At 49.4% G+C, this 6,957-nt stretch overlaps 1 pseudogene; it reads right to left on the bottom strand.

Moving 5' to 3' along the window:
- Positions 1-1,328: 1,328 nt before the first annotated feature.
- LOC114386017 lies at positions 1,329-6,668 on the bottom strand (annotated as a pseudogene).
- Between the last annotated feature and the right edge of the window lie 289 nt (positions 6,669-6,957).

The raw sequence follows: 6,957 nt of genomic DNA, 5'->3' as shown, positions 1-6,957 counted from the left end.
TCAGAGTTCACGGTGAAGGTAGCTCTTCGCCATCCATGTTGGTAAGCACCAGGGCTCCTCCGGAAAAAGCCCTCTTCACAACAAAAGGCCCTTTCGTAGTTCGGGGCCCATTTCCCTCGATGGTCCTTGACAGCATGGGACATTTTCTTTAGCACAAGGTCTCCCTCATGGAACTTGCGTAAGCGTACTTCTTGTCGAATGCACTCTTCATTCTTTGCTGGTATAAGCGCCCATGACTCATGGCCGTTAAGCGCTTACCCTCAATGAGGTGAGCTGATCGTAGCGTGTTTGAGCCCATTCTGATTCCTTTAATCCGGATTCTGCCAAGATCCTTAATGACGGGACTTCTACCTCAAATGGTAACACCGCCTCCATCCATATACCAATGAGAACGGCGTTGCCCCAGTTGACGTTCGTACTGAAGTCCGGTAACCGTGTAACGCGAATGGGAGCATCTCGTGCCAATCCTTGTATGACACGGTCATCTTTTGGATAATCTTTTTGATATTCTTATTGGCTGCTTCCACGGCTCCATTCATCTTTGGCCGGTAGGGTGTGGAATTGTGATGCTGGATTTTAAACTCCTCGCACATTTCCCCCATCATCTTGTTATTCAGGTTGGTGCCGTTGTCCGTGATAATCTTCCTTGGCAAACCATATCGGCAGATAATCTCCTTCTTAATGAACCTGACCACCACATTCCTCGTGACATTGGTATATGAAGCCGCCTCGACCCACTTGGTGAAATAATCTATTGCTACAAGGATGAAGCGATGACCATTCGAGGCCTTGGGCTCAATGGCCCCAATGACATCTATTCCCCACATGGAGAAAGGCCAAGGGGCGGACATGACATTCAGAGGATGCGGTGGGGCATTGACATTATCCGCGAATGCTTGACATTTGTGGCACTTCCTCACATGGACACAACAATCACTTTCCATGGTAAGCCAGTAATAACCTGCTCTTAAGATCTTCCTGGCCATAGCATGCCCGTTGGCGTGCGTTCCAAACGAGCCCTCATGGACTTCCTCGATCATGTGATTTGCCTCCTTGGCATCCACACATCGCAGGAGTGTCATGTCGTGATTTCTCTTATACAGTGTGCCTCCGCTCATGAAGAAACTGGCTGCCAACCTCCTCAATGTCCTTTTATCGTTGTCGGCAATCTCTGGCGGGTATTCTTTGCTTTCGACATATCGCTTGATGTCGTAATACCAGGGCTTTCCGTCCCGTTCCTCTTCCACTTGGCAACAATGTGCGGGTTTGCCACGACACTGAAATTCAACGTAGGGTAGGTCCCCGTGCGGTGTTAGCTGGAACATAGATGCCAATGTAGCAAGTGCATCCGCCATTTGATTTTCCTCGCGGGGAATATGATGGAAGGAGATCTCATCGAAAGTCTCAGCCAACTCCTTGATGTAGGCTTTGTAGGGTATCAGCTTGGGATCTCTAGTTTCCCATTCTCCTCTCAGCTGATGGATTACCAACGCTGAGTCGCCGTACACCTTGAGTAGTTTGACATCGGAGTCAATTGCTGCCTGGACGGCTAGGGCACATGCTTCATATTCGGCCATGTTGTTGGTGCAGTCGAATCCTAGCCTGGCTGTGAAAGGTACACATTGATTGTCCGGAGAGATCAACACTGCCCCAACGCCATGACCTAGAATGTTTGACGCTCCGTCAAACCATACAGTCCATTTGTCCCGATCTTCGTCCAACTTTTCCTCGAACAAGGCCATGATGTCCTCATCCGGGAATTCCGGATGCATGGGCTGGTAGTCGTTAAGAGGCTGTTGAGCCAAATAATCTGCCAAAGCGCTTCCTTTTATCGCCTTTGGGTGACGTAGACTATATCAAACTCAGATAGCAAGACTTGCCACCGGGCGATTCGTCCTGTAAGAGCTGGCTTTTCAAAGATGTACTTAACCGGGTCCATTTTGGATATCAACCAGGTAGTATGACTCAGCATGTACTGCCTTAGGCGATGGGATGCCCATACTAAAGCACAACACGTTCTTTCGAGCAAGGAGTAATTCATCTCACAGGTCGTGAACTTCTTACTTAGGTAGTAAACAGCGCGCTCTTTCTTCCCGGATTCGTCATGTTGCCCCAGCATACACCCCATTGACTCGTCCAAGATTGTCATGTACAAAATGAGAGGCCTTCCAGGTACTGGTGGCATAAGCACGGGAGGATTCATTAGGCACTTTTTGATCCTTCCAAAAGCCTCTTGGCAATCCTCATTCCACCGGTCAGTTTGGTTTTTACGCAAGAGTTTAAACAACGGCTCACAAATGGCGGTGAGCTGCGATATGAATCTGGCAATATAATTCAAGCGCCCCAGGAAACCTCGGACTTGCCTCTCTGTACGGGGTTCTGGCATCTCAAGGATAGCCTTCACTTTTTCGGGGTCTACCTCTATCCCTTTCTGGCTTACAACGAAACCAAGCAATTTCCCTGATTTGACCCCAAAGGTACACTTAGCGGGGTTCAACCTTAATTGATATTTCTTAAGCCTTTCGAACAATTTCTGCAGGTTGACAAGGTGTTCTTCCTCAGATTTAGATTTAGCAATTATGTCGTCCACGTAGACCTCGATCTCTTGATGCATCATATCATGGAACAAAGCTACCATGGCCCGTTGATAAGTTGCCCCGGCATTCTTGAGTCCAAAGGACATCACCTTGTAACAGAACGTTCCCCACAGGGTGACGAAAGTAGTCTTTTCCATATCCTCGGGCGCCATCTTTATCTGATTGTAACCAGAGAAACCATCCATGAAGGAAAATAAAGCGAAATTGGCCGTGTTATCTACGAGGATATCGATGTGTGGTAACGGAAAATTGTCCTTGGGACTGGCCCGATTCAGGTCCCGGTAATCTACACACATTCGTACTTTCCCACCTTTTTTAGGAACTGGTACGATGTTGGCAACCCATTCTGGATACCGAGCGACGGCCAGAAATCCAGCGTCAAACTGCTTCTTCACTTCTTCTTTTATCTTCAAGGACGTTTCGGGCTTCATCCTCCTCAATTTCTGTTTTACTGGGGGACACCCGGGATTTAGAGGCAACCGGTGCTGCACAATGTCAGAACTCAAACCGGGCATATCTTGGTATGACCAAGCAAAGATGTCTTGGTAGTCTTTTAGCAGGATTATTAATTCTTCACGGATAGGTGCGGTAATGCCTGTACCTATCTTTACTTCCCTCTTTCCACTGCCAATTCCTAAGTCTACTAGCTCTGTTTCTTCTTGATGAGGCCCCATTTCTTGGTCCTCATGGGCGACCATTCTTTCTAGTTCTGAAGGAAGTCCCACATCCTCATCTCCTTCATCTTCCGTTTGGTTCATTTCTTGCTCGAAGTTGATAGACGGGTCCCAGGTATTAGTACCTTCGGGGGACTCGTCATCGAATCTGCCGTTTCAGAAAAAGAAGTAAACATGCAAATGAATGAGAATGGGTAGAGACCAGGAACAGATGAAGAAAGATCCTTGTATTATAAATTCAAAAACAAAAGACACAAAGCCTTAACAAAACGAAAACTCTAAAGCCTAGGCCCAACTATAGAGCTTTTAAAACCGTAAAGGTTTACATTATGCTTGTTGCGTAAATGCCGGGGCGTTCCTCCACTCGCCAATTTCCCAGCTGGAAATCAGGAGGGCATGGTCGGACCAAATCCGAAGTACTTGGAACATCATCTTCACATATCGCGAACACTTGACCTTCGTCTCCCAGACCCGCACTTATAAAGCTTCTACTTATGTGGCAGGGCGGGCTTCCTTCACTTTCTTGTCTCCAACGCGAGCTCTGACCATTGTTCTTCCTTCCCGCGATGCTTCTTTTCATGTCCGCCTGAGTGGGCTTATAGCCTAAACCATACTTCCCACGATTTCCTTGGGTTTTTATCAGGCTAGTTATGCCGCCATTGTCTTTGCCTAAACCCATCCCGGGTTCATAACCGTTCCCCAACATAACTCGGGCCATCATTACCGCCGCATCGGACAGACAAGGTTGCCCAAAGAGGGAGTCCACGGAGGAAATGCTGACCACCTCAAAAGACTGGAAAGCGGTTTCTAACGATTCTTCTGCGGCTTCCACATAAGGCATGGAGGATGGGCAGCTTACCAAGATATCTTCCTCGCCTGACACGATGACCAAGTGCCCCTCCACTACGAATTTCAGCTTTTGGTGGAGTGTAGAAGGCACAACTCCCACTGAGTGGATCCAAGGGCGCCCCAACAGGCAGCTGTAGGGGGGGTTAATATCCATTATTTGGAAGGTGACTTGACAGGTGTGAGGGCCTATTTGTACTGGGAGATCGATCTCTCCCCTAACCTCTCGGCGAGTGCCGTCGAAGGCCCGAACCACCATTGAACTTGGTTTTAAATGGGAAGCATTGAATGGTAACTTGTCCAAAGTGCTCTTAGGCATCACGTTTAAACTGGAACCATTATCGATGAGTACCTTGGCCACGATATGGTCCATACACTTGACTGATACGTGTAAAGCCTTATTATGCCCTCTCCCCTCGGCGGGGATTTCTTCTTCGGCGAAGGCAAGATAGTTGTTGGCAGTGATATTGTTGACCAGCCCTCCGAAACCTTCTACCGAAATATCTTGGGCCACGTGAGCCTCGTTCAGCACTTTTACTAGCAGAGCCCGATGAGGCTCGGAGCTCATAAGTAACTCTAGCAGCGAGACCCTAGCCGGGGTTTTGTTGAGCTGTTCGATAACCTTGAATTCGCTCTGCTGAATTATCCGAAGGAACTCGCTGGCTTCCTCTAGCGACACCTCCTTTCTACCATCCCTTTTCTCTGGGGGCCCCTTTGCTGACATATCTTTATTCGAAGCGTGGGGTGCTTCGCCATCTTGTTCCTCCACCACTTTTCCTTTTCCTTTGACGTCGGCGGGTTGGACTGGTAGGTCCGGAGGTGCGAACACACGACCACTACGGGTCACACCGCTCAGCCCCGTGATATTTGTTACTTTAGCTGACAGCGAGCTGACGTCAGTGACTTCTTCTTCCTTCTTCCCTGGAGGTGTATATCTCCACGGGACCGCGTGACTATTTTGGTACGGGAAAGGAACAGGTTTGGCCATTAAGGGGTGCCCGGGCTTTTGCGAGGCTGCACTTTTAGTGAAGTATATCACCAAGGGTTTGGGCTTCGCAACACCGCTCCCCTCCGTAGATTGCATGCATATATGCTGCTCTTCTTTTCCTTTAATGCCGACTTCTAGTCGACCTTGGTCTATCATCCGCTGTAACAATTCCTCTACTTCCAAACACGTCTCCATGTCATGCATCTCGCCGGAATGTAGCAGACAGGAATCCTCCTTACACCCACTATGGGGAATTACACCTCCCTTTTGTAGGGCCTCAAAGATAAACCTCCTAGGGGTTGCCACATCTCTTAAAGGTTTGGACCTGTGGGGCCTATCGGATTCAACTGCATTAACTGCTCCCCCTCCATGATTGGCGAGCGGGTTGGTCCTCACATTGGGCCGATCCTCTTGGAAAGTCAGCCATCCGGCATCCATTAGATGTTGGACCTTGTATTTAAGGGCCAAGCATTTTTCGACGGAATGCCCCGGGGCACCCCCATGGTACTTGCAAGTTGCATTAGGGTCATACCACTTCGGGAAAGGGGGTTCGAGGACCCTTCCGGGAGTTACCACGGCCAAATGATTGGCGATGAGGGATGGTAGAAGATCTTCGTACGTCATCGGGAGCGGGGTGAATTCCGGCAATGGCCTTGGAGGGAAGTTCCTTGTCGTGTTGGAATTACCGGCCGGTCGAGCCGTGTTCGGAGTTGGAACTTGGGGAGCTTCCCTCTGGGTGGGTGCCTTAGGCTGCACGGGTGTTGAACTAGAGGCGTTCCCCGCATGAGCCGAGAAGCTTGGGTGATGTTGCGCGTACTGATGGGTACCATGAGGTGTTTGCTGGGGTTTGACCCACGCGGGTGTTGAAGAGACGGCATGGGCATCTCCTTCCTTCCTTTTTGCCCCTGTTGCCCCGATTCTTTTGGCGTTCACATTTGTGGAGGAAACGTAATCAAACTTTCCTCTCTTCAACCCAACCTCGATTCTTTCCCCGGCAAACACCAGATCCGCAAAGCTGGACGGCATGTAACCCACTAGCTTCTCATAGTAGAACACTGGCAGAGTGTCTACCATCATGGTGATCATCTCTCTCTCAACCATGGGAGGAGCTACTTGTGCCGCCAAATCCCTCCATCGCTGCGCATATTCTTTAAAGGTTTCACCCTCTTTCTTGAACATATTCTGCAGTTGAGTACGGTCAGGAGCCATATCAGAATTGTACTGATACTGCCTTAGGAATGCGGTAATCAGATCCTTCCAAGTACGGATACGGGAAGCTTCCAAATTAGTGTACCACACTACCGCAGCTCCGGCCAAGCTATCCTGAAAGAAGTGTATCAACAGCTTTTCATCTTTAGAATGAGCGCCCATCTTACGGCAGTACATTTTGAGATGGTTTTTGGGACAAGTCGTCCCTTTATACTTGTCGAAGTCCGGCACTTTGAACTTCGGGGGAATAACAACATCGGGTACTAAGCAAAGATCCGTCATGTCTGCAAACGGATAGTCCCCAAATCCTTCCACAGCCCTCAATCTTTCCTCAAGGAGATCGAGCTTCCTCCTTTCTTCAGTTGCCGGGGGCGGCCCTTCCATGGACAAAACTATTGGCGATGCTGCGATGTTGGGTTGAGGCAACGTGCCTGGTGCCGGCCCTTCGGGGATCGGGGGATAAAACTCGACATCCCTCCGAGCATAATCTTGAGGGTCTTTATGGACTTCGTCGGGCTGCTGAGGAGGCTCTTTTTCATGGACGGTAGAAGCAATGTGGCCCGCATCTTCTTGCAAGATGGGTGGCGAATAGTTGGGCGGCAATCCATAAGGGTAAGCCGCTCGGTTGTATCCCAGGTGAGGG

This window comes from Glycine soja, chromosome 15 (assembly GCF_004193775.1).
Source record: "Glycine soja cultivar W05 chromosome 15, ASM419377v2, whole genome shotgun sequence".
NCBI classification, from domain to species: domain Eukaryota; kingdom Viridiplantae; phylum Streptophyta; class Magnoliopsida; order Fabales; family Fabaceae; genus Glycine; species Glycine soja.
Note: the sequence above shows the minus strand (reverse complement) of the source record. Positions and strands in the feature narration are given on the sequence as shown.